General features: G+C 42.1%; 1 protein-coding gene across 2 annotated transcripts in view; it reads left to right on the top strand.

The window, feature by feature from the left end:
- The window catches only part of SPECC1L (sperm antigen with calponin homology and coiled-coil domains 1 like), a 139,163-nt gene that overhangs the window by 4,079 nt on the left and 107,940 nt on the right, over positions 1–27,144 (top strand). Inside the window, exon 2 of one of the 2 annotated variants that reach the window (XM_082697665.1) lies at positions 22,234–22,363. The exons of the other annotated variant lie outside the window; for it this stretch is intronic. The gene's annotated coding sequence lies outside the window, so the exon portion shown is untranslated. The remainder of the gene's footprint in view (positions 1–22,233; positions 22,364–27,144) is intronic. 2 annotated transcript variants of the gene reach the window in all.

Below are 27,144 nucleotides of genomic sequence, written 5' to 3'. Positions count from 1 at the left end.
CCTATTTTTTATTTCTTAAAGATTTTATTTATTGGGGCGCCTGGGTGGCTCAGTGGGTTAAAGCCTCTGCCTTTGGCTCAGGTCATGATCCCAGGGTCCTGGGATCGAGCCCCGAGTCGGGCTCTCTGCTCCGCAGGGAGCTTACTTCCTCCCCTCTCTCTCTGCCTTTCTCTCTGCCTACCTGTGATCAATCTCTGTCAAATAAATAAATAAAATCTTAAAAAAAAAAGATTTTATTTATTTATTTGACAGAGAGAGATCACAAGGCAGAGAGAGAAGGGGAAGCAGGCTCCCCACCAAGCAGAGAGCCTGATCCGGGGCTCGATCCCAGTACCCTGAGACCACACCGGAACCGAAGGCAGTGGGTTAACACTGAGCCACCAGGCACCCCTAAGTTCTCTATTTTTAAGAATAATTGGGTAACTCCCAAAAGGAAATTTGTCTACTAGAAAAGAGTGCAGATCTGTTAACAGTGGTTTCCCCACATCATCAGTATAGTTCTTTTCTGGTTAAATCCAGTGGTTGGTTCCTGCCTGTGTCTTTGCAAAATATATCTGTTCATAGTCATCCCACATCCCCACCACCAAGTTTAAGTCCTTCAACAGCTACCACTGTCTTCATAATCAGATTTACTAATCCTTATCTTGTTATCCAGGATGCTTCATCACTGGGCTTTGGCCTCCATTCTCATACCCCCCCACACACATACCTTTTTTGGTGGTTCGCCGAGTTTTGCTAAACCTCTATCCGTCCCTTAACTCTCTCCGGTCTCCGTGTCTCCCTCTGCTGGAATGTTCTTCTCTCACTTCATCCCATTATCACCTTCTACTCAACTTAGATATTACCTTGCCTTGAAGGCATCCCTTGATCTATTTCCTGCTTACCTGTCCAGCTTCCTGTCTAGTGAGGATTTGGTGCCCTGTGTTTTGTCTGTTCCCTCCACTAGCCAGTGACGTCACAGTGCATAGCAGAGTGTGTGGCTTGACCAAAGGTTGTTTCATCTGCTGGGTGCGTTATGTGCTAGGCGTGTTAGCACTACCAAGGAAGTAGAGATTACTTTAAGTCTTTGCCCTTGGGAGTTTTACTCTAGGTGCACTTGACCTCTCCAGCTGTGAGACACCCTCCAGTTGTACGCAACGATTTGCAAAGTATATTTAGTTGTATCTTAGCGTTTAACTCAAATTTTACTTCTTGAAGGAGGGACTGTCTCATACGTGTTTTATAACCTAGAAACCAGCTGGGCATTATCTTTGTTCCCAGCTCTGGAAGGAATGTGCATTTGTTCTGTATTGCTTCCTTCATTCCCCTTGGATACCTTCCACCTTGGGTTTTTTGTTTTTGTTTTAATTTGATGTGTTTGGACAGTAATGGTTTAAGAAATAACGATATTAAATCACAATTTCTTTATTGTGCATATAACATAGGGAAAACAAATGATAAAGGGAGGGGCCCCTGGCTGGCTCAGAGGGGAGAGCATTTGACTCTTGATCTGAGGGTTTTGAGTTTGAGCCCCATTTTGGATGTAGAGATTACTTGAGATTTTTTTTTTTTTTTTTAGATTTTATTTATTTATTTGACAGAGATCACAAGGAGGCAGAGCAGCAGGCAGATAAGGAGGGGGAAGCAGGTTCCCTGCTGAGCAGAGAACCCGATGTGAGGCTTGATCCCAGGACCCTGGGATCATGACCTGAGTCAAAGGCAGAGGCTTTAACCCACTGAGCCACCCAGGTGCCCCAAGATTTTTTTTTAAAGACTTGTTTATTTTCAGGGCAAAAAAAAAAGCATCTGCCTTAAAAAAATAAAATAAAAAGACTTGTTTATTTTCAAGAGCAAGCTCTCATATGAACATGTATGCATGTGAGTGAGAGGAGAGGCAGAGGGAGAGAATCCTCAAGCTGACTTCTGGCTGAACGTGGATTCCCCACTCAGGGCTCCGTCCCATGACCCATGAGATGATTACCTTAGCCAAAAACCAAGAGCTGGATGCTTAACTGACTCAGCCACCCAGGTACTCCAAAAATAAAATGTTAAGAAAAAAATGATAAAGGGAAAAGATACTTTGTCTATTATAAAAAGGCCCCATATTACACTTCTTTTCTTTTCTTTTCTTTTTTTTTTTTTTTAAAGATTTTATTTATTTATTTGACAGAGAGAAATCACAAGTAGATGGAGAGGCAGGCAGAGAGAGAGAGAGGGAAGCAGGCTCCCTGCTGAGCAGAGAGCCCGATGCGGGACTCGATCCCAGAACCCTGAGATCATGACCCGAGCCGAAGGCAGCAGCTCAACCCACTGAGCCACCCAGGCGCCCCATTACACTTCTTTTCAAAAGAACTTAGGTTATACAAAGAAAAATAAAAAAGACCCTGGTTAAGGGTGTCTGGGTGGCTCAGTCAGTTAAATGTCTGCCTTCTGCTCACGTTATGATCCCAGGGTTCTGGGATCAAGTTCCACATGAGGCTATCTGCTCAGTGGGGAACCTGCTTCCTCCTTCTGTCTCTGCCACTCCCCATGCTTGGGTGCGAGAGCACACACTCTTTTTCTCTCTCTAATAAATAAATAAAATCCTAAAAAAAGAAAAAAAAACCCACAACCCTGTTTAAGCTTAGGAAAGAGTCATGAAGAAAACCTAGAGTACTGTTCAGATTTGTGAAGAAATACTGGTTAAAAATTAAAATTGTCCATTTCTTCCTCTCTCCCTCCTTATATTCTTGGGATAAAACTCAGGTCAGCCATTTTCCAGTTGTACCTCTTCTACTGAGAATTCCCAAGGCAGTCTGTTGGGGCTGCTTTTTTTCCCAGAAGAGTCACCATTGGACACTTTCTCCTAAGAGAAGCACCTTTTCTCCTACTTGGGAGATAGCCAGTGTCCTGAGTCCCTCTCCCTTTTTCCCTGGAAATTTCTCCTTGTTGTGGTTTGGTTTTATCCTACCAGGCTCAAGGATTCTTGAGCAGGACCTATTGGATTTCTTCTTGCACACTTTTCTTTTTTAAACTTTAGTGGATTTGAGCCAGTCTTAAATCTTCTCTCTCATGTTCTTTCTTGTTCTCCCTCTCTGGCACTCCTCATTTTCTGCAGACTCCATTGAATCCTTACGGTTACCCAGGTCTGCTGTGTAACAGGGGAGCCCGTTACCAATTACCTGCTGACCTTTTCAGCCTATCTCCCTCCTTTTCAGTCTTCATGCCAACTTCATTGCAGTCTTATTCATCCTTGCCTGGTGCCCCCACGCAAGGCCTCCAGCTTTTCATTTTTTTAAATCTTTTTTTTTTTTAATCTCCTCCTTGCCTTAGGCCTTGGCCCCCACTCCTTTTTTCATCATTCTTTTTTTTTTTTTTAAGATTTTATTTATTTATTTGACAGAGAGCGATCACAAGTAGGCAGAGAGGCAGGCAGAGAGAGGGTGGGGGAGCAGGCTCCCCTCAGAGCAGAGAACCCAATGTGGAGCTTGATTCCAGGACCCTGAGACCATGACCTGAGCCAAAGGCAGAGGCTTAACCTACTGAACCACCGAGGTGCCCCGCTTTTTTATCATTCTTTATTATTCATGTATTCGTTTGAATACAAGAATACCTGAGTGTGTGTATTCATTTGAATGCGTGACTGATGTATTCATGTATTGGATCGTATATTTGTTTGCAAACATGTATGTTTTTAAAAAAAATAACAGGATTATTGAGATAAAATTCATTATACCATAAAGTTCATAAAGTTAAGTATATCCATAGAGTTTTGCGTTGATCACCACTGTCTAATTCCAGAACATTTTCATCACCTCAGAAAGAACCTTTGTTCTGATTAATAGTCATTCCCCATTCTCTACTCCTTCCAGCCCCTGGAAATCCCTAATCTACTTCTGTCTCTGTAGATTGCCTGTTCTGGGCATTCATAGAAATGGAATCATACAGTTTGTGCCCATTTGTCTGGCTTTTTTCATTTAGCATGATTTTTTTTTTTTAAAGATTTTATTTATTTATTTGACAGAGATCATAAGTAGGCAGAGAGGCAGGCAGAGAGAGAGAGGAGGAAGCAGGCTCCTTGCTGAGCAGAGAGCCCGATGCGGGACTCGATCCCAGGACCCTGAAATCATGACCCGAGCCAAAGGCAGCGGCTTAACCCACTGAGCCACCCAGGCGCCCTAGCATGATCTTTTTAAGCATTGTCCATGTTGTAGCATTTATTAGTACTTCATTCCTTTTATGGCCAAATAATAGTTCATACTTTGTTGATGGACATTTGGGTTTTTTCCACTTTTGGTGATTATAAATAATGCTGCCCTGGACATTCATGTGTAGGTTTCTTTGTGGCTAAATATTTTCAGTTCTTTTGGGTGTGTACCTCAGAGTGGAGTCACTGGGTCATGTGATAGTTGTGCTAAACTTTGAGGAACCAACAAACTTCCAAAGCTGCATCATTTTACATTCCCACTAGCAGTGTATGAGGGGTTCAGATTCTCCACCTACTCATCAGTGTAAGGTTTTACGAGTATACTTAAAAAAAATTTTTTTTTTTTACACTTCTTGTTTTCTTCACTTAGTATTTCTGGAAATTCCATTAAATCAGCTGGCATCACTCTGACTCATTGTGTTTAATAGCTTCATAGTAGTATTCCATAGTAAAAATACACCATTTAGTCATTCAGTTCGGCAGAGTTATTTGTTTATTTAGCTTTATTTAGTTTTCTTAAGGAAACTCTGTGCCCACTGTGGGGCTCAAACTCACAACCCCAGGATCAAGAATAATAAGCTCTACTGATGGAGCCAGCCAGGTGCTCCATTAGTTCAGCGGATATTTATTATGTGACTTTTTTTTTAACGATTTTGTTTATTTCTGTGACAGAGATCACAAGAAGGCAGAGAGACAGGCCGGGCAGGGTGTTGGGGGTGGGGAAGTAGGCTCCCTGCTGAGCAGAGAGCCTGATGCGGCTCTATTCCAGGACCTTGGGATCACGACCTGAACCGAAGGCAGAGGCTTAACCCACTGAGCCACCCAGACACCCTATATTATGTGACAAGATCTTAAGTGCCCGGCACTTCCAGGCTCTGGGACAACAGCATTGAACAAAACAGACAAAATCCTTTGCACTCTTTAGATTTACTTTCTGGTAGGGGAGTGGTGAGAAGTTAGGAAATAAGTAAGTAATGCAGATTGGGTTTTACCAGTGCAGTTTGAGTCTGTGGCAGTTTTCTGAATAGTGTAGATAAAGTACTAAAGGCTAGAGATTACCCTAAATGTTACAAGCTACTGTAAGTCTGTATTCATATTAATCATTTGCAGGTAAAAGTAGAAACATTTTCATAAAGGAAAAAATAGAAAACCACCAACTGGTAAATGTGGATATGGAATTTTTGGGCGGATAAACTGATGAGCCTTAAAAGGTCTTGGTAACAAAGTTTGCTTTTTTTTTGAAGTTGGTTCCACACCTAGCATGGAGCCCAACGCAGGGCTTGAACTCAAGAGCCTGAAATGAAAACCTGAGCTGAGATAAAGAGTCAGAAGTCCAACCTACTGAGCCACCTAGGCACCCCAAAGTTTGCATATTTATAAATTGTATCCAAGCTCTCTTGCTCTAATGATCAGTAATAGACGCCTTTCACCAAAGCCAGGTAGAGTATATATGTGTTACAAGTTTTTGATAGGTAGCTAAGAGTACTTTTGGGTGACATGGCAAAACTTGCAGGCTTAATAAGACAAAAGTCATATTTTTCTTTCTGAACTTTTATGTATTTATTATATTGCCCTGTGAATTATTGAGGTTGTCACTATAGTAAGGCCTAGTGTAAATTATTCATGCTGATGGTTAGGGAAAATAATCTGGATCTTCTAGAGTGGTTAAGCCTAGAGGGAAAAATGATGTCCATCCGTACAAGGACAGATTTATATTGATATGCAGCCTAGTTGGATCTACACTAACCCCTCTTGGGTGGTTCTAGAAGTACTGCAGTTAAAATAAACATTTCTGTTCTGAGTATTTTTATATTGGACTTGGTAATGAAGTTAGAAATGCACTCTTTAGACACATACTCAACCTTCCCATTCAGTTCAAAGGCTTGTTTGGCTGGACCTAGCTCCATCATAGCGGAATGCAAGTCATTTATTAGTAACCAGAATTTCATTGTAATGAATAAAATATTTTGCAAAAAAAGTTTTTTGGCATTCAGTTACTAATGCTCCTTTGTTTTGTTTTTAAAGATTTTTAATTTATTTTACAGCGAGAGAGACAGAGACAGAGATCACAAGTAGGCAGAGTGGCAGGCAGAAAGAGGTGGGGGGCAGGCTCCCCGCTGCAGAGAGCCCCAGTCCCAGGACCCTGAGATCATGACCTGATCTGAAGGCAGAGGCTTAACCCACTGAGTCACCCAGGTGCCCTACATTCTTTGTTTTTAAAAAAGTGCAACCTGTAAGTTTATGTTAAAGTTGTATTTCTGAAGGCCTAGTGTAGAATATAAATGTCAGTCAGGAAGCTGTCTAGCTGTAGTGGGATTCTCTCTCTCTCTTTTTTTTAAAGATTTATTTGACAGAGAGACACAGTGAGAGAGGGAACACAAGCAGGGGGAGTGGGAGAGGGAGAAGTAGCCTTCTCACCAAACAAGGAGCCCAATGTGGAGCTCCATCCCAGGACCCTGGGATCATGACCTGAGCTGAAGGCAGAGCAGACGCTTAATGACTGAGCCACCCAGGTGAAGTACTGCAGGTGCCCCTATACTGGGATTCTTTTTTTTTTTTTTTTTTTAAGTTGGTTTTTTTGTTTGTTTGTTTTTTTAAAGATTTTTATTTATTTATTTGTCAGAGAGCGAGCGAGGGCGAGCACAGGCAGACAGAGTGGAAGGCAGAGTCAGAGGGAGAAGCAGGTTCCCCGCGGAGCAAGGAGCCCAATGTGGGACTCGGTCCCAGGACTCTGGGATCATGACCTGAGCCGAAGGCAGCTGTTCAACCAACTGAGCCACCCAGGCGTCCCTGTACTGGGATTCTTAATCACTTCCTCTCCTTTTTGCTGTGACTACCTCTGCCATCATACACGTTGGTTTGGGTTCCAAAATTTTATTTATAAAACAAATACAAGGGTTTTATGAAGTCTATATTAATAGTACTGTGGAATCTAATGAGCATCTATATCCGCAGAGCTGAAAAAGCAGATATTTCATGTGTACCTTTCATTAAATGTGGTCCTCTCACAACACATCTTGAGATAGTTTTTTAAATAAGATTTTATTTATTTATTTGACAGAAAGACACGAGAGAGGGAATACTCCACAGCGAGAGTGTGGGAGGGAGAAGCAGGCTTCCCACTGATCTGGGACCCTGACGTGGAGCTTACTTCCAGGACTCTGGGATCACAACCTGAGCCAAAGGTGGGATGTCCAATGACTGAGCCACCCAAGCGCCCCACATCTTGAGGTAGTTAGCACAACTATTATTTTCTTTAATTTTATAAATGAGGAAATGAGGTTAAGAATACAGAGTTAACCAGTGGCCAAGATTGGATTTGAGCCACGATTTCTGACTAAAAGTTTTATGTTCTTTTTACTATGATATGCTGCCTTTCAACTAGAATGCATTTGTCATAAGGCTGAAGGAACTACCGTGCTATTTAGCCTGGAGAATGGAAGATTTAGGTGGGCATTGTTTCTCTTGTAATTGAAGTAGTTGAAGGAATTTATTTTGTGTTGGTTTGGCAGATATTCTGGTAAATGGCAGTTCCAATTGCACTGATACTTAGCTGCATAAACTGCCCAAGAATTGAAGGAGCTGCCCCTTTCGAGTTACTATCTGGTAACAAAGGCTGCAGGATGTCAAGGGATGATGCCTGACCTGTTTTACCGAAGTCTTCTCTGCACTTGCTCCCATTCTTTGCATCCTCCCTCTGCATCCTTTATTGCCTGAGCACTTAGCTGTGCCTCCTTTCTTCTCTTTCTTGCATCTCTTTTCTTAACCACTCAGAGGCAAATTTTAAGTGTGAGATGGTCTTGTGTTTGATTGGTTCATTTTATCACATTTGGAGTATATCTTTGTGATAAGATTTAATGATAATTCTGTTCTTTTTGCTTCATTTTATCACATTTGGAATGTATCCTCTTTTTTTTTTTTTAAGATTTTATTTATTTATTTGACAGAGAGAGATTACAAGTAGGCAGAGAGGCAGGCAGAGAGAGAGGAGGAAGCAGACTCCCTGCTGAGCAGAGAGCCCGATGCAGGACTCGATCCCAGGACCCTGAGATCATGACCTGAGCCGAAGGCAGCGGCCTAACCCACTGAGCCACCCAGGCGCCCCTGGAATGTATCCTCTTTTATTTTATTTTTTAAGATTTTATTTATTTATTTGACAGAGATCACAAGTAGCAGAGAGGCAGGCAGAGAGGGAGAGGAAGGGAAGCAGGCTTCCCACTGAGCAGAGAGCCCGATGTGGGGCTTGATCCCAGGACCCTGGGACCATGACCTGAGCCAGAGAAAGGCAGAGGCTTTAACCCACTGAGCCACCCAGGCGCCCAATTTTATTTTATTTCTTTTAAAGATTCTGTTTTGGGGTGGCTCCGTTGGTTAAGTGTCCCACTTGTGATTTTGCCTGAAGTCACACTCTCAGGGTCATAAAATCCTGCCCTCCATCAGTCTCTGTGTTCAGCTCCCTGTCCTTTCCCTGTCCCTCTCTTCCCAACTCGGGTATGCACACACACACTCTCTCAAAAAAAAAAATTATATTTTTAAGTAATCTTTACACCCAGCATGGAGCTTGAAGCCACAACCCTAAGACCAAGGATCACATGCTCTACTGACAAAGCCAGGTAGGCACCCCTCCTTCCGTATTATTTTCAATAAAATGACAGTAAAGTATGAATTTGGAATTTGGAATTTATTTTCTGATCCTATTCTTAGAGGAATTTTTTTTTTTTAACTGGAAATGAAAATTGAAGACGGTATACTAGGCTGGTAGGCTAAGGAGAGGTTTATTATGTAAGTATGAGATTCTCTAATGAAAGGCTAATTCAGTATTTACTTTCTCACTGAAGGTTAGTATTGTTGGAGATAAGTGCCCAAGGTTCTTACCTTATTTTGTTCCTAGTTGCATGTGATTGTGCAAAATTTTGCATAAAAAAAGCTTCATAGGTGCTGCGTTTGCCTGGCCAAAGGAGTTACCAAAGGAGTTATTGCAAATGCGCAGAGACGTGGCAAGCAGTGGTAGGTTCTGTGTTGACATGAGTGACTTCTGAGAAAGGATTATTAGGATTCTCAGTCACTGTACACCTCTGAAGGTGGTTTCAGAGATTAGTGAGGTCAAGAGGAAAAAGACCTGTCACCTCTCAGAAAGCTGATGAATTTTTGCATAGCAGTTAGTTTTGTCTTTTGTCAATAAAATTAAAAAAATTTTTTTTGTCAAAAGCCCAGACTAGGTATTTGTTCAGTGATTAAGTCTTGGGCCAGTCAGTGACAGTGAGACAGTCAGCTAAGAGAATTCTTCCTGCAGATGTACCATACAATGCTTTTTAAAATTAAACTGAAGTTATCCCACTGGTATCTGGAGCCTTTAGAGATGAACCATTGTGAATATCCGATAGGCAGCTAAGTGAGGTTAGTGTAGGAACTTCCCATTTCAGCTGATGTCTGATGATAAATCAGCCCTCCCAGCCCCCACTGGAAGGCTTTTGAAGAGTGAGAAGGAAGACCCAGCTACTTTGAAGGCAGTTCATTTGGTGTAGGGGCATCTCTGATTATTAGTTTTTCCAGAATCTGCCTCTTGATAACTTTTAGTGACTAGTGCTACTGCTTTCTGGATCTTTTCAAATTTTAAAATAGCCATTATTTTTTAAACAGTCTAATGAGTTGAAAGTTTCTCTTCTTGGACTTGTTTCCAGAGCCTTATATTAGCAATTTAATACTCCGATTTTCTAAGTCGGAGGTAAGATGCTGTGACTTTTGTATGGGAATCTATTCTTCTTCTTTTTTTTTTTTTTAAGATTTTATTTTATTTTATTTTTTAAAGATTTTATTTATTTATTTATTTATTTGGGAGAGAGAGAGAAAGAGAAGGGCAGTAAGAGAGAGCATGAGAGGAGGTCAGAGGGAGAAGCAAACTCCCCATGGAGCTGGGAGCTCGATGCGGGACTTGATCCCGGGACTCCCGCATCATAACCTGAGCTGAAGGCAGTTGCTCAACCACCTGAGCCACCCAGGTGTCCCTTTTTTTAAGATTTTATTTGTTTACTTGACAGAGATCACAAGTAGGCAGAGAGGCAGGCAGAGGGAGAGGGAGAAGCAAACTCCCTGCTGAGCAGAGAACCCGATGCGGGGCTCTATCCCAGGACGCTGAGATTATGACCTGAGCCGAAGGCAGAGGCTTTAACCCACTGAGCTACCCAGGTGCCCTGGGAATCTATTATTCTTTTTTTTTTTTTTTTTTAAGATTTTATTTATTTATTTGTCAAAGAGAGAGCGAGAGCGAGCACAAGCAGACAGAGTGGAAGGCAGAGTCAGAGGGAGAAGCAGGCTCCCTGCGGAGCAAGGAGCCTGATGTGGGACTTGATCCCAGGATGCTGGGATCATGACCTGAGCCGAAGGCAGCTGCTTAACCAACTGAGCCACCCAGGCGTCCCGGGAATCTATTATTCTTAATATCTGCTACTAGTAACCTTTTACTGAAATTCACAGTTTGCTAACATTTGTAGTAGTGTTGCGAAATTTTACTTTTTATTTATTTTATTATTACTTTTTTAAGATTTTATTTATTTGTCAGAGAGAGCATAGGCAGAGGGAGAGGCAGGCTCCCCGCCAAGCAAGGAGCCTGATGTGGAATTTGATCCCAGGACCCTGGGATCATGACCCAAGCCGAAGGCAGATGCCTAACCGACTGAACCACCCAGGCTTCCCATGCGAAATTTTACTTTTTAAAAAATTGGAATGAAGAAGTAGAAAGAAACATATTTTACATGTTCTATTTTCTTTTTTAAGATTACATATATTTGAGAGAGAGCACGCACGCATGAGATTGGGGGGGGCACGGAAGGAGAGGGAGAAGCAGATTCCCTGCTGACCCTAGGGTCATGACCTGAGCCAAAGGCAGACATTCAACTGAGCCACTCAGTAGCCCCTCTGTTTTCCTTAATATCTGAATGGAAATTCTGACGGGTGATTGAGCTCCATTGCTTGAACTTGCAATACATTACTCATGCCATGAAGAGGAACAGTGTAGTCCTAAATCGGCAACAGCAAAATCAGTGTAATTGAGTTACATGGTTTATCTCAGCATTCAAGAGTGTGGACCATGACATTTTGAACTCAGAAGGAAGTGCTTTCTCACTGTTTTTTCTTTTTCCTTCTTACATCCTTATCCTACCACTAATGAGTGAGCAGAAGGTCTCCATGTCTACAGTTACAGGGTATCTTATAATAGGAGTAAACTGTGTAACAGGTGGTTAACTGGCATGTCTAGAAAGAGTTTACTAGGATTTACTTATGACACACATGTCCTTTTCAGCACTGATTCAGGCTGTTCACTTCATAGCTTTGATTCTTGTCTTTTTGGGGGGTTTGGTTCCATCCTCTGTATAGTTATGGGCTGTGGCAGAGCTGGCAGAGCTGTAGAGGAGGGAATGCTATAAGCCATACCTGCTGTTCTTTCCAAGGCACAGCCCACCATAATTAAATGTCTCTGAACATCGAGCAATCTGGAGGCCCTCAGTACTCTCACTGTACAGGCCACCCCTTGAGAAAAAGAAAGACAGTCCAGGGAGTTACCCAGTTGTGGTGGACTGGTGTGGGCTTTGGAGTCAGACCTTGGACTTGATAATCATATCCATCTCCTTAGATGAAGGAGGATTGAATGAAATGAAGTGTGTGAAATTTCTAGTGTAGTGCTTGGCTACACTGGTTGGCCCACAGGTTTTACTTTTCCTTCTTTCCCTCTTGCTAGTAAGGTTTCAGAGGAATGGGAGAGTGGTAGAGTTTGATCATCAGGTCATCAGTTTCTGCCAGGCAGCAGGGGACTGCAGAAGGAGGTACAGGTAAGCAATGAGGCCTTATGCCTCCTTCTCACATTTCATTCTGGGAGATCAGAGAAAGCCCTTCTTTGAGCTATCTGTCCTTTAGCAGGAAATGTGGACGGAAACCCAGAGGAGTAATAGGCCTGTGGCAGAGACATTCCCTTCCTGTCAGCCAATTCTGTTGAGTTGGCTTTTTCAGCTCAACAGAATGTCTGTGCAGATATGGCCCTGTGTATGGTAAAGTACAAAAAAATGGAGATCTTCTCTTCCTCCCAGGCTTAAACCAATCCCTGTACACCAAGGTTTCCGAGTCTTGGCACTATTGATGTTTTGGGTCATACAGTTCTTTTTCACTGTAGGATGTTTTGACTATCCCTGACCTCTACCACTCGATGTTAGTAGCACCTCTACCCCCATCGTCATAAACAGAAATGTTTGCAAACAGTGCCAGTGGTCTCCAAGTGGGCAAAACTGCCCACTATTGAGACCATGACCTTATACTCCATAGACATAAGGAAAAAGGACTTCACAGTATTTTAAAATTAATTTTCATTTTATCGAACCAGTGAAATGCTTGTTGAAAAAGATTTCACTTTTATTAAATCAAATTCAAATTCAAATCTTTTTTTTAAAAGGGGGCACGGGGAGGGGGGAGAGGGAGATGGGGGGAGAAAGAGACTTTTTTTTTTAAGATTTTATTTATTTATTTGACAGAGAGAGAGATCACAAGTAGGCAGAGAGAGAGAGATGAGGAGAAGCAGGCTCCCTGCTGAGCAGAGAGCCCGATGCGGGACTCCATCCCAGGCCGCTGGGATCATGACCTCAGCCGAAGGCAGAGGCTAACTCACTGAGCCACCCAGGCGCCCCGAGAGAGAGACTCTTAAGTAGTCGCCACACCCATCATGGAGCTGGATGCAGGGCTCATTTCTACAACCCTGAGAACATGACTGGAGCGGAAATCAAGAGTCACCTGCTTGACTGACTGAGCCACCCAGGTGCCCCATTTGATCTATTTTAACTTGTTTAGTTTAGAAGGACTTCCTTTATGCTGTTGACAAAATAATTCTCTAATCTAAATTTTTGGCATTTTGGTTGAACAATTGGGAACTTTTTTTTTTTTTTTTTAATGATTTTATTTATTTATTTGACAGAGGGAGAACACAAGTAGTCAGAGAGGCAGGCAGAGAGAGAGGAGGAAGCAGGCTCCCTGCTGAGCAGAGAGCCCGATGCGGGACTCGATCCCAGGACCCTGAGATCATGACCTGAGCCGAAGGCAGCGGCTTAACCCACTGAGCCACCCAGGCGCCCAACAATTGGGAACTTTTTTTTTTTTTTTAAGATTTTATTTATTTATTTGACAGAGAGAGATCACAAGCAGGTAGAGAGGCATGCAGAGAGAGAGGAGGAGGAAGCAGGCTCCCTAGTGAGCAGAGAGCCTGATGCGGGGCTCGATCCCAGGACCCTGAGATCATGACCTGAGCCGAAGGCAGTGGCTTAACCACTGAGCCACCCAGGCGCCCCAATTGGGAACTTTTTTACTATTTTTATTTTAATGAGTTTTTCATTGTAATTTATTTACAACAAAATGCTTCCATTTTAAATGTACAGTGTAATGGGGTTTGAAAATGTATATGGCCATATAAGCAGCACCTCTGTCCAATTACAGAATATTTCCATAACCCCCAAAAGTTCTCTTACATCTTGTTCAACTAATTTCCCCTTCTTCCCTAAGCAACCACTGATCTGCTCTCGGTCACTATAGAAAAGTTTGCATTTTGTAGAACTTCGTGTAAATAGAATGTATCAGGCTTCTTTCTTTTTTTCCTTTTTAAGTTTTATTTATTACTTGAAAGAGAGCAAAGGAGAGGGGCAGAGGGAGAGGAAGAGAGAAAGAATCTTCAGCAGACTCCTTGAGTGGGGAGCCCAGTGTGGCCTCAGTCTCATGATCCTAAGGTCACAACCTGAGCTGAAATCAAGAGTCAGGTGCTTAAAAGGCTGAGCCACCCAGGTGCCCCTCAGGCTTCTTTCATTTATCATAATGCTTTTGAGACTCATCTGTGCCATTCCATGTTATCAGTGGATTTTCCCTTTTCTTGCTGGGTTTTATTTCATTATATAGCTATACCATAGTTTGTCCATTTCCTTGTTGATGGGCATTTGGGTTGTTTCTGGTTTGGGGGTATTGTATGTATTTTTAAAAAGCTGCTATGAGGAGCGCCTGGGTGGCTCAGTGGGTTAAGCCTCTGCCTTTGGCTCAGGTCATGATCTCAGGTTCCTGAGAATTGGGCCCCACATCAGGCTCTCTGCTTGGCAGGGAGCCTGCTTCTTCCTCTCTCTCTCTGCTGCCTTTCTGCCTACTTGTGATCTCTGTCTGTCAAATAAATAATTAAAAATCTTAAAAAAAAAAAGCTGCTATGAACATCTATGTATGTCTTTGTGTGCATATATGTTTTAATTTCTTTTGGATAAATACCTGGGGCTGAATTACTGGATAATAACGGTATGTGTTTAAATTTATGAGAAACTGCCAGAATGTTTTCCAAAGTAGCAGTATTGTTTTATACTTCTAGCAGCAGTGTGTGAGAGTTCCAGGTGTTCATGTCCTCACTGACACTTAGTCTCGTTCATTTCTTTTTCTAGTGAATTTTATTTTAAATTTTATTTATTTACTTATTTATTTTTAAGCTCTACACCCAGTGTGGGGCTTGAACTCAGAACCCTGAATCAAGAGTTGCATGTTCTGGGGGGCGCCTGCGTGGTTCAGTGAGTTAAAGCCTCTGCGTTTGGCTCAGGTCATGATCTCAGGGTCCTGGGATCGAGCCCCGCATCGGGCTCTGCTTAGCAGGGAGCCTGCTTCCTCCTCTCTCTCTGCCTACTTGTGGTCTCTGTCAAATAAATAATAAAATCTTAAAAAAAAAAAAGTTGCATGTTATGACTGAGCCAGCCAGGTGGCCCTTTAAGCTTACTTTTTAAAAAGGTTTTATTTAGGGGCGCCTGGGTGGCTCAGTGGGTTGGGCCTCTGCCTTCTGCTTGGGTCATGGTCTCGGAGTCCCGGGATCGAGCCCCGTGTTGGGCTCTCTGCTCAGCGGGGAGCCTGCTTTGCCCCCTCTCTCTCTGTCTGCCTCTCTGCCTACTTGTGATCTCTGTGTGTCAAATAGATAAGTAAAATCTTTAAAAAAAAAAAAAAAAACGTTTTATTTAGGGGCGCCTGGGTGGCTCAGCGGGTTAAGCCTCTGCCTTCGGCTGAGGTCATGATTCAGGGTCCTGGGATCGAGCGCCGCATCGGGCTCTCTGCTCGGCAGGGAGCCTGCTACCCCCTCTCTCTGCCTGCCTCTCTGCCTACTTGTGATCTCTGTCTGTGTCAAACAAATAAATAAAATCTTAAAGAAGAAAAAAAAGGTTTTTATTTATTTGAGAATTAAAGAGAGCATGAGTGTGGGGCAGGATACAGAGGGAGAGAGGGACAAGCAGACTCCACATGAGCAGGGAACCTAACACTGGTGCTTGATCCCAGGCCCCTGGCATCAGGACCTGAGCCAGAGGCAGACACTTAACCAACTGAGCCACCCAGGTGTCCCCCCACCTTTTAAGCTTATTTTTAGGAGTGCCTGGGTGGCTCAGTTGTTGGGTATCTGCCTTCGGCTCGGGTCCTAATTCCGGCGTCCTGGGATTAAGCCCCCGTGTCGGGCTCCCTGTGTTTATTCCTCTCCAGCTCCTCCCTGCTTGTGTTACCTCTCTTGCTATCTCTCTCATAAATAAATATCTTTTTTAAAAAATAAGCTTATTTGTAAAGGATTTTTTACACTGTTAGATTTGAATGGTGAAATGCCAAGAAAATATTTCATTTTGTATTTTGGGTCAGAGTTCGTTATAAATGTAAAAATAGATTAGTGTTTTTAATGGCCAACAGTTTATTTTATGAATATAGCATTGTACTGTTGGGTAACTGCCCTCCAAAACTCTGAGCATAAAGCCATGGCTTGAAGGGATCCTAAATAAACTTTTTCTTTTCGAAAATATTCACAAACCTTGGCTGAGGAGGGAATGGCCAGAGGAGACTCAAAATTTCTTGCATTCTGGGAGTTTGAACTTCGGGAACCAATTTGTTTTGGACTAAATCTGGAAAAATAATTTGTGTACTATAGCCAAAATTCTTTTAGGCTGTTCTTTTCCAGCCTTGTCACTAGTCTGGAATGTTAAGTATTGTCAGTTTAACGGCCTTTCAGCAGCTTATATTAAAAAAGAGCTCCAGAAATGGATCTGAAGAGGTCTTGGTATAACATTAGGTTTTTGAAAAGAGAGAGAGAGAAGCAAACCAAGAGCAAAGGCTTGACTACAGAGAACAAACTGATGGTTACCAGAGGGAAGGTGGGGGGTGGGGAGATGGGTTCAATAGGTGATGGGGATTAAGGAGCGCACTTGTGATGAGCACTGGGTCGTGTATCGAAATGTAGAATCACTGTGCTGTACACCTGAAACTAATATTACACTGTATGTTAACTAACTGGAATTCAAATAAAACTTAAACCTAAAAAAATAGGTGTTTCTCTGTTATTATTTAGAAAGCAGTAAGAAGACATGGTTCTAATTTTGAAAAATCCAGGAAGCCTCTAATTTCTAAAGATTTCCTTGTGTTCAATCTTGTAGAATAATAGAAATCATAAATTCATACTAGTGGACTTCTTTCTGGCCAAAACCAAACGGACATGGAGTTATGCTTTTGAATTTTTTTGCTGATAATTAACTCCTTTTCTTAGCATCCTGTCTATCAGTAGCTATAGTTTAGTGGAAAGAGCACACATTTTGGGCAAACTGTTTACCTCCCTAACCCCAGTTTCTTCCTCCTTTCCAGCCACGTAGGGTGAGGATGAGAATCAGGTGTGCTGATGCAGCACTGGCCTTTCTTGCTGATGGTCTCCAGGCAGCTTGCTTTTAATTTAAACAACCCCACCACCAGCAAAGTGTCTCTACCTCCTCAGGACTGTCTCCCCTTAACAAAGCCCAAGTTTTGAAAAGGTCTTTATCCTTCATCTCCTGCTTAGTTTTTTATCACATTCCACTGCAGTCTGACTTGGCCCCTGACCTTCCTCTTGGGGTTGTGAGCCCCACTCGCTGTCAGCTTCTTAGTGCTAACTTCAGTATCCACTTGGGCATAGTTGGTCAGTGTGGCTTTTCTCCTGTTGATACTCCCTTCACAGAACGTGACCGGATGGAAAGGAGGAAGCTGGGAGGGAAAGTGGGAAATCAGAGGGGTAGCTGTTTTTTCCCTTCATCTGTGACCATGGGCGTGCTTAAGAGGGGTACACCGCTAGGGTTAAGGAAAGGACACTGGGGCGAAGTTCCTTCCTTCTCAGGGCTGAAGGTGGAAGTGGAGAAGAGATGGATCTGAATGCCCCCTTTCCCTCTCAGTAAGTCATAATGTGGATCACTGATTTCTGGAAACCATACCATAACAAGACAAACTACCATATTAAATGTGCACATTAGTTGATAATCACACCCTGATTTTAGGCATGAATTAAAATCAGTGTCAGGGCACCTGGCTGGCTCAGTCAGAAGACCATATGACTCTTGATTGTGAGGTCGTGAATTTGAACCCCACGTTGGGTGTAGAGATTACATAAATAAATAAACTTTAAAAAATCGGTATTAAAAATGAGAAGGTATTGTGTTACAATAAAAATAAGCGTTTGAAAATTGTCACTAAGCATAATAATTGAAGGCTAGCTGTTAGTAATCATTGAAGTATTTTGAGCGGTAGTGGACTTTTTATATGTGGATCCAGACTACGCAGAAAGTTGTATGTCCAAAACCATTTCACCTTGGCTTCTCTCCTTCCTCTCCCTGTTTCATGCATCTTGCATACACGCCCACTTGCACGTGTGCAGGGTTTTGACATGACAGGGCTCACACTTTTCCTCTGAGTAAGCCTTGACTTTTTCAATGGAGTCTCACTCCGAGTTTTTAAAATGTTTACATTTAAATGCATTTTTCTGATTGTGTGTCATAATTCACAAAAGAAGGGTTAGAAACATGTATGTGTTGAGGAATTCACTATTGGATCAGTCGACTGCATTAGGATTTATCTAATTAAAACATTTCTTACTTCATTTCTTCAGCGTTCTGTTTGGTTTTTGTAGCCCACATGCTTTATCAGATTGGTTTTTTGGTTTTGATTGGTTTAGTAACCTGTAGTTACTGACTCCAGTGTAGCTAGTTTCCTGATTTTCAGTTTTACCTTGACTATGTGATTCCTTCTCCTCTGTGTTTTAAGTCTGTTCTTACTTTACATTTTAATATAATCCCTACATATTTCATATATGGAGTTTGTGAACTAAGAGAGAAATGTATCTATATCATTTGGGCTGAAATCCTTTTTGGATTTTTAGTGGCATGTTGATAGGCACAAAAATGTCATACCTAATCAACAGTTTCCTTTTTAAAAGTAGTTTTGATTCCTGGTTCTGAATGGTATAAATTATGAAATGGAATTTTTGAATTTCTGAAAGATCCTGATCCATGCTCCTTGCCTTATAAACAAGGCCCACAGAGTTAGCATGACTTATCAAGGTCATGCAGACTTGTCAGGCTTGCAACCACAATCCAGGTCTCTTGATAATCACTCCAGTGAGCTCCTTACCATATATTTTCAGTATTTCCTGATATATAATTTTCAGTGGGAAAGAACCAGAAGCAAGTGTTGTTTGTTGACATCTGTGTGCAGTAGTATATAATTTAATCTAAGTAGTGAGTATAAACAGTCTTTAGTCATTCCTTATAAAGGGTTTCTCTTTCAAAGTGTCTTTTGAATTACTGCTTTTATTTTAATAAGGCCATTAGTCATACTTGGGGCATGCAGAGTGTTCTTTCTCTGCGTTATGATAGCCCACATTTATCCTATCTTTACTGTGGGCTCTCACCCTGCTAAGCCGTTTAGGTTCATTACCTTAATCCTCTCAACATCCTTATCAGGGAGGTAGCATTAGCAGCCCATTTTACTTATGAGGAAACAGATTCCAGAGAGGTCGAGTAACTTGCCCAAGGTTACATATTTCTTTGTACAAGGTAGGGCAGTCTCCAGGATACTGGTTGTTTTAAAGGAGCACAGTAGATTTAAAAATATCAATTAAATAACAGTTAAATTTAAATCATTTTAAATAGCAATACATTTTGCATAACAGAAGGAAAAAGAGGTTCTAATGGAGGTGAATAGGAGGCATTCAGAGGAAAAAGTAGTGACCTAAAGTAGTGACCCTGTCAAGATCCTGGTGTGTGGGGCACCTGGGTGGCTCAGTGGGTTAAAGCCTCTGCCTTCGGCTCAGGTCATGATCTCAGGGTCTTGGGATCGAGTCCCGAGTCGGGCTCCCTGCTCAGTGGGGAGCCTGCTTCCTCCTCTCTCTCTCTGCCTGCCTCTCTGCCTACTTGTGATCTCTGTCTGTCAAATAAATAAATAAAATCTTAAAAAAAAAAAAAAAAAAGATCCTGTTGTGACTTGATACACCTGGGTGGTTCAGTTGCCTTCAGCTCAGGTCCTGATCCCAGGGTCTGGGGATGGAGCCTGCATTGGGCTCCCTGCTCAGTGGGGAGCCTGTTTCTCCCACTGCCTCTGTGACACCCCCTACTTGTGCTCTCTTGCGCCCTCCATCTCTCTCTGTTAAATAAATAAAATCTTTTTAAAAAATCCTGGTGTGACTGTAGGAGGAAGAGATGGGGATGCCCCTGTAGTTGCTATCAGGTTCCTGTCCCACATGCTGCCAGGGCTGAAGGTGCTTCTTCATGAGGTTGGGGCCTTAGCTCTCTGACAGTTCCCAAGATACTGTGTTCTCTGTGCAGGGTAGCTCCTTCTTGATGCAGTATCCTGACAGGAAAGACAAATTTTCCAAGTCCTTTTGGGATTATTTTTGAAACTTGATTGATGTGCTCCCTATAGGTGGGTAGTTGGTGAGGATGGAGTTTCTGAGTCACTGAGATAAATTGCCATCCCTGATCTTGGCTTGTTGCACATTTTTTTTCCCACTCCCAACCTTTGCGTGTTGGAAAGGTGAATTCCCCTGGAATGAGTGTATCAGGATTTTTGTTCTTTTTCATTGTCTATACAGGTTATTTTGTCAGGACCTCTTCATTTAGGTTTTATCAGCTCCTCTTATAGGAGAGAAAACAGAGTTGCAAAGATAGAAAGTGATTAAGAGTCTGTCCACAGTCACACAGCTTGTATGGCAAAGCTGGAGCTTGAACCCAGCTCTCCTGATTTTAGTTCAGTACTCTGCTGCTGTTTAAGACCTGGAGGGAAACTTGTCTTTGCTCTGACCTATGTAACATTGTCATCAGTTCTGTGAATTTTGCTAAAGTAGAAGGTTTTGGGAGTCAAAAGCTACCTTTGAAATTCCTTAGAATCCAACCTGCTTGTGTTGTAGTTGAGGATCCTGAATGGACATGGGACTTAGCTTAAAGACAGTACTTGTTTGAGGGAAAACTCTGGGTTTTAAATCAAAGTCAGAATTTTAAGATATCCTAAAGGCTTTGAGCTGAACGACCAAATGAAAATTTTAGCAGATATAGGTGTAAATTTTTTTCTGAATATAAATTACACAGCTATGAAAAGGAGAACAGTGAGGTGTTTACAGTTTCTTCAACATTTCCATGTGTTTGAAAATTTCTGTAGTAAAATGTTGGCAGGTGGTAGGGGAGAGAAAAAACAGCTTAGGGGCCATTTGCATTAAAAAGACATGTGAGGGGCCCATGGGTGGCTCCCCTTGTTGGGTGTCTGCCTTAGGTTTGGGTCGTGATTCCGGAGTACTGGGGTCGAGTCCCATGTCGGGCTCTCTGCTTGGCTGGAAGCCTGCTTCTCCCTCTCCCTCTCCCACTCCCCCTGCTTGTGTTCCTTCTCTCGCTGTCTCTCTGTCAAATAAATAAATAAAATCTTAAAAAAGAAAAAATGTGAAAACATGTGAGTATTAGGTAACCATGAACTCAGTGTGTGCTTCTGGTAGCTCGTAGAAAAGCAGCTTTTCTTTTGATTAAGTTAAGAGCTTCAGTGTCTACATCAAGAGAAGTAATAGTCACACTGAGCTCTGCTTGCCAGATCAGATCTGTGTAGCATCGGTGCCCAGTTCCAAGGGCCCATGCATCATGTTGCCAATAGAGGCAGATGGTGTGGAATCTGGAGGCGTGGCTGGAGATTCATGGGGGTTGATGTGGAAGAAAGGCAGGCATAGTGTAGCACTGTGGTGGTGTTCAGATCCTGGGAGAGGGGCGGGATTAGAGTAGTACTTTTATTTTTTTTTTTAAGATTTTATTTATTTGTGAGAGAGAGCACTGGGGAGAGGAGCAGAGGGAGAGGGATAAGCAGACTCTGCACTGAGCATGGAGCATTGACCATGGAGCCCAGTGCTGGGCTTGATCTCACAACCCTGAGACCATGAACTGAGAGGAAATCAAGAGTCTAATGCTTAACCAACTGAGTCATCCAAGAGTGGTACTTTTGAATGGAGAGCTTAGAGTGAGGTCAGAGGAAGAGAGTTAGAGGGAAGGAGATTCCGATCAGGGTTTCTCATGCCTGAGCCTGGCCAGCATGTTATGCCGCTTCAGCTTATCCACACCAGCACCAGGTTCCTCTTTAGGATTTGTAAATCCTCATTAGGGCTGCACTGACTTTAGTCTGTCTGTAGTTTGCCATCCTGTTTTGGACAAAGGCCAGAGCTTGACTGGCCTGCTGGGCCCTTTCCCATTTCTGTATTCTAGTCAGACCCAAGTTCTTGGAGTCCTTCAAGTGAGCCCATGCTTTCTCATAACTCTCTGAGGTGTACCTCTCACCTGGTTCCTGAGAGACAGAACCGAGGACTAGCTCTTTCTACTGCCATTGTGCCTTGTATATCTGTTTACCTTGTTTTATCAGCAGAATTTATGAAGGATGGCATCCTCTTCACTGTTTATGTATCTTGATTCTCCCACTAAACTGTGAGCTCCTTGAAAGTAGGTATTTTTGTCTTAATTATCTTTATGTGTCCATGTATTTATTTATGCCTTGTCTGACTAGTTCCTAGAGAACTGGCATTTTCCATGGCACAAAGTATTGAGTGAATGTTGAGTAAATAATGACTTGCTTCAGAACTTTTTAGTAGTCAGTTTCCTTCAACAGTAGATGTTTGTAACTAGAAGATTTTTTTGTTAGTGATATTGCATGCAGGATTTCCTATAAAATGGCCTCCAAAATGTTTACCATTTTTAAGAGTCTGTGGTTTGATTTTTTTTTTTTTTTTCAAGTAATCTCTACACCCAACATGGGGCTTGAACTCGCGACCCTGAGACCAAGAGTTGAATGCTCTATCAGCTGAGCCAGCCAGGCGCCCGTGGCTTGACTTTTAAGTAGTTTTTTCTCTACCGTATCTGTCAGGTAAGAGATGGCCCTTTATTTGTTTTCTTCAGTAGGTTTTAATTATGTGTTCTCCTTGTAGATGAATAGGAAACTCAAGCTTCCTGTGTGGCTGTGGATGTGTAATTAGCTTTGGGCAGGGCTCCTGGAACTTTAAATCCTGTCCTGGGGAGTCCAAGTACAAGGACATCCTGGTGAGAGTTCTGGCCACCCAGACTGCAGCCTTCTTTTTTTTTTTTTTTTTATTTATTTTAAAGATTTTTATTTATTTATTTAACAGATAGAGATTACAAGTAGGCAGAGAGAGAGGAGGAAGCAGGCTCCCAGCTGAGCAGAGAGCCCGATGCGGGCCTCGATCCCAGGACCCTGGGATCATGACCTGAGCCGAAGGCAGAGGCTTTAACCCACTGAGCCACCCAGGTGCCCTGCAGCCTTCTTAATGCAGGGTTATTTCTGTAAAAGGAGGGCAGCTGTGCTTCTGCCTGCCATGCCTAACAAATAATTATTTTAAATGAAAAAGTAGCAGGTATCTATAAATTAATGTGATTATAGCTGAGAATTTTATTTTTACAGCTGTAACTTAATATATACTGATTTAGAACTGGTGATAAATTTTGTGCTCTAAAAAAGATAGATTTTATATTAAATAACATGACAGGGGCGCCTGGGTGGCTCAGTGGGTTGAGCCTCTGCCTTCAACTCGGGTCATGATCTCCAGGTCCTGGGATCAAGCCCTGCATCGGGCTCTCTTCTCAGCAGGGAGCCTACTTCTCCCTCTCTGCCTGCCTCTTTGCCTACCTGTGATCTCTCTCTCTCTCTGTCAAATAAATAAATAAAATCTTAAAAAAAAAAAAAAAAGAATATCAGCACTGATCCAAAGGACAGATTGATAAATCTAGAAGTTGCGCAGTGTAGTTTTAGTGTTGTTATATTTTGTTCATATCTTGTGAAATATTTGTTGAGATGAAAACTACACATGCCTGATGAAGTTCTTATGTGTGGTTGCACTGGGGGCCATATGGAGCAGTGGGCAGGGTATGGACTTTGGATTCATGCTGCTGTCACTAAAGAATGCTGAGTCAGGGAGAGTGAGTTACATTCTTTGAGCCTCTGTCAATGCCTGTATGGGCTCTTGTGAGGATTCATTGAACTTTTACCAGGTACCGCACGGCTGGGAAATGATGCCTTCCCCATGGGAGGAGCTCAAGGCCTTCAGTGCCTTTCCCTATTTTGGGCGCAGTGCATCAGTTTTGATGTTTTTAAGAAATATTACTTGAGAAATATATCTGACATACTTCATGGATTTATTGTAGTTTGAAATTATTCTTAGTATTTATGGAGGCAGGATCCATACTGTTATTGTGAGAACTACTTTTTATTCCTCCTAAACCTTGACTTCTCTGGACTAGAGGTAGATTTTTTTTTTTTTAAGATTTTATTTATTTATTTGACAGACAGAGATCACAAGTAGGCAGAGAGGCAGGCAGAGAGGAGGAAGCAGGCTCCCCGCAGAGCAGAGAGTCCGATGTGGGGCTCGATCCCAGGACCTGAGATCATGACCTGAGCCGAAGGCAGCAGCTTAACCCATTGAGCCACCCAGGCGCCCCCCCCCCTTTTTAAAATATTTCATTTATTTGACAGAGAGGTACCAAAAGAGAAGGAACACAAGCTGCGGGTGTGGGAGAGGGAGAAGCAGGGTTCCTGCCGAGCAGGGAGCCCCATGTGGGGGTCAATCCCAGGACCCTGGGATCATGACCTTGGGATCACCCAGGCGTCCCTGGACTAGAGGTAGTGATGGGTGCTGATGACAGCTCTGAGCAGGACTGGGGAAGAAATAGTAGTAACTTTCAACACATACCCTTTTCAACTTTCTTTTTCTTTTTTAAATTTTATTTATTTGTTTGTTAGAGCCCAAGCAGGGGAAGTGGCAGGCAGAGGGAGAACCAGGCTCCCCACAGAGCAGGGAGTGGGATGCAGGACTCAATCTCAGGACCCCAGGATCGTGATCTGAGCTGAACACGAATGCCCAACTGACCCAGGCGTCCTTTTTTTTTTTTTTTTCCTTTCATTTTCAGGCACTTGAAGTGCTATGAACTGTGCTGGTCCTTTCCCTCCCCTCTGTAATCTCTCCCATGCCCAGGGGACTCTAGAGACTCTCTAGGCAGGGTTATCGATTCCTCCTTATTAACCAGGTAGGGGCCAAGATCTGGTGAATTAGCATCTGTTTATGAGGATCTTTGCCCTTTGATAGGGGTCATTTTAGAAAATCATGGAAGCTGGGGTTCCTGGGTGGCTCAGTCAGTTAAGTGTCTGCCTTTGGTGTAGGTCATGAACCCAGGGTTCTGGGATAGAGCCCTGCATCTGTCTCCCTGCTCAGCGGGGAGCCTGCTGCTCTTCCTCCCTCTGCCTCCTGCTCCTCCTGCTTATGCCCTTGCGCTCGCTCTCTGTCAAATGAATAAATAAAATCTTTAAAAAAAAAAAACAAAAGAAATCATGAAAGCTTTTTTTGTTGTCTCAATGTTTGGTGGTTGCTGTTGAAATTTAGTACGTAAGGGCCATGGAATTCTAGATTAAATGAAGCGTCAGTTCTGCAAAATCAAAATTTTTCCTGTGACCTGCCACAACTTTGGAATATCTTGTTGAATAATTTACGTAGATAGAAAAAAACTGTTTATGGCTGAGCCTAGAATCAATTCCATTTTACACAAAGAAGGCATTTTTTAAGTGTAGTTTTGGTATAGATGGAATTTTCCAGGAATGCAGTTACTGTAGACATTGAGGAGAAATTGTTTTGTTTTCAGCTTTACCAAGGGTATTAGTCAGGGTTCTCCAGAGGAACAGACCAGTAGGATCTACACAAACACAGAAGCAAGTAAGCACACAAAGAGAGTGATTATAAGGAGTTGGCTCACATGATCATGGAAGCTGAATTAGTACCAGAATTTGTAGTCAGGAAGCTCGAGACCCAGGAGAGCCAATAATGCAAGTTCCAGTCTGAATCTGAAGGCTTGAGAACCAGGAGAGCTAACTAACTGATGGTGTAAATTCCGGTCTGAAAGTTGGTGGGACCGAGACCCAAGAAAAACCAGTTTTTCAGATGGAGTCCAAAGATGGGGAAAAACCAACATCCCAACTCAAGGAGTCAGGAATCCCTGTGAATTCAAATGTTTATCTCATTCGGATAAACATTTCTCATGAAAAAAACTGAAAAACAAAACAAAACAGATCTTTAAAAAGAAAATGAAACATCCTCACACCCAGAATAATTTAGCCAGATATCTTTGCACTTCATGGCTCAGTCAAGTTGGCATATAAAATTAACCATCACAATAAGAGAGATTCATCCTTTAAGAAAAACATGTTGTTGATAGCATGTATGATAGATGGCATGGGATCTGAGTTGCAGTACTACCAAGTGCCCAAGTCAAGACTATCTGTAGTCAGATTCATAGTGATTTAACTTAGAGGTGTGGATTTCTTACTGTTTTGTTCCTCAGATAGTCTTGCTTGAAAATTCACATATTGAAATTCACATCTATTTTATTATAATTTACTTTTATGTTTTAGTTGCCACATAGATATTTTTAGAAAGTATCTGTGTGTATATAATAAATAGGTTAGCTTTGGATTCCAATTTAGTAGTAAAGTTGTGTTTACGTATTTCTTGGAGAAAGGGAGCTTTGGGTCCAGTGTTGGTGAGGGTGAGTGAGTGGTCTAAAATCTAAGATCTCAAGCTGCCAGTGTCTTGGACCAGTGTTTCTTAGCATTTCTAAGCTTTTGGCTGTGCTGCTTGTCTTCTCTCTGATCTTTGCAAAACTGTAGTCCTTTTCTTTATTTTATCAGGTATTTTATAATGTTCGGATCTACTTTCTTGAAGTCCTTGTTTTGATGTTCATTAGTTGTTTTTTTTTTTTTTTTTTAAGATTTTATTTTTAAGTAATCTGTACACCTAACTTGGGGCTCGAACTCACAACCCTGACATCAGGAGTCGCATGCTCTCCCAACTGAGCAACCTAGGCTCCCAGGTGTTTTTTATTTTTGTTTTTGTAACCACTTTATTGAGATATAATTCATGTGCTGCACAATTCACCCATTTTATAGTGTAAAATTCAGTGGTTTTCAGTATATTCACAACCATTATCACAATCTGATTCCAAATTTTTTTTTTTAAGATTTTATTTATTCATTTGACAGAGATCACAAGTAGGCAGAGAGGCAGGCAAAGAGAGAGGAAGGGAAGCAGGCTCCCTGCGGAGCAGAGACCCTGATGTGGGGCTTGATCCCAGGACCCTGAGATCATGGCCTGAGCTGAAGGCAAATTGTAATAAAATAGATGTGAATTTAACCCACTGAGCCACCCAGGTGCCCCTGATTCCAAGTGTTTTATCCCAAAAAAGAAACCCTGTATCCATTAGCAGTCAGTATCCATTCCTGCTACCCTAATCTTTGACAACCTCTAATTTACTTTTGTCTCTTTGAATTTGCATATTCTGGACAGTTGTTATGACCGGAATCATATAATACATGATTCTTTGTGTGTGGTGTCTTTTATCTGGTATAATGTTTTCAGGGTTGTACTATGTATTGGTAGTTCATTTCTTTTTTATGCCCAAATAATATTCCATTGGATGGATATAGCACATTTTGTTTATCCATTCATTGGTTGATAGATATTTGGAATTGAAACAAAAAGTTACTTTGTATGCAGATGGTATGTAAACAGAACTATGTGATAGTAATATGTATCCCATAAATAACAAATAGATGTTGATAAGTAAAAATTTACAGGCTAACAATTCTGT

Source organism: Mustela nivalis (assembly GCF_964662115.1).
Source record: "Mustela nivalis genome assembly, chromosome: 14".
NCBI classification, from domain to species: Eukaryota; Metazoa; Chordata; class Mammalia; order Carnivora; family Mustelidae; genus Mustela; species Mustela nivalis.
The sequence above is the reverse complement of the archived record's forward strand: the minus strand, read 5'-3'. Positions and strand labels throughout refer to the sequence as shown.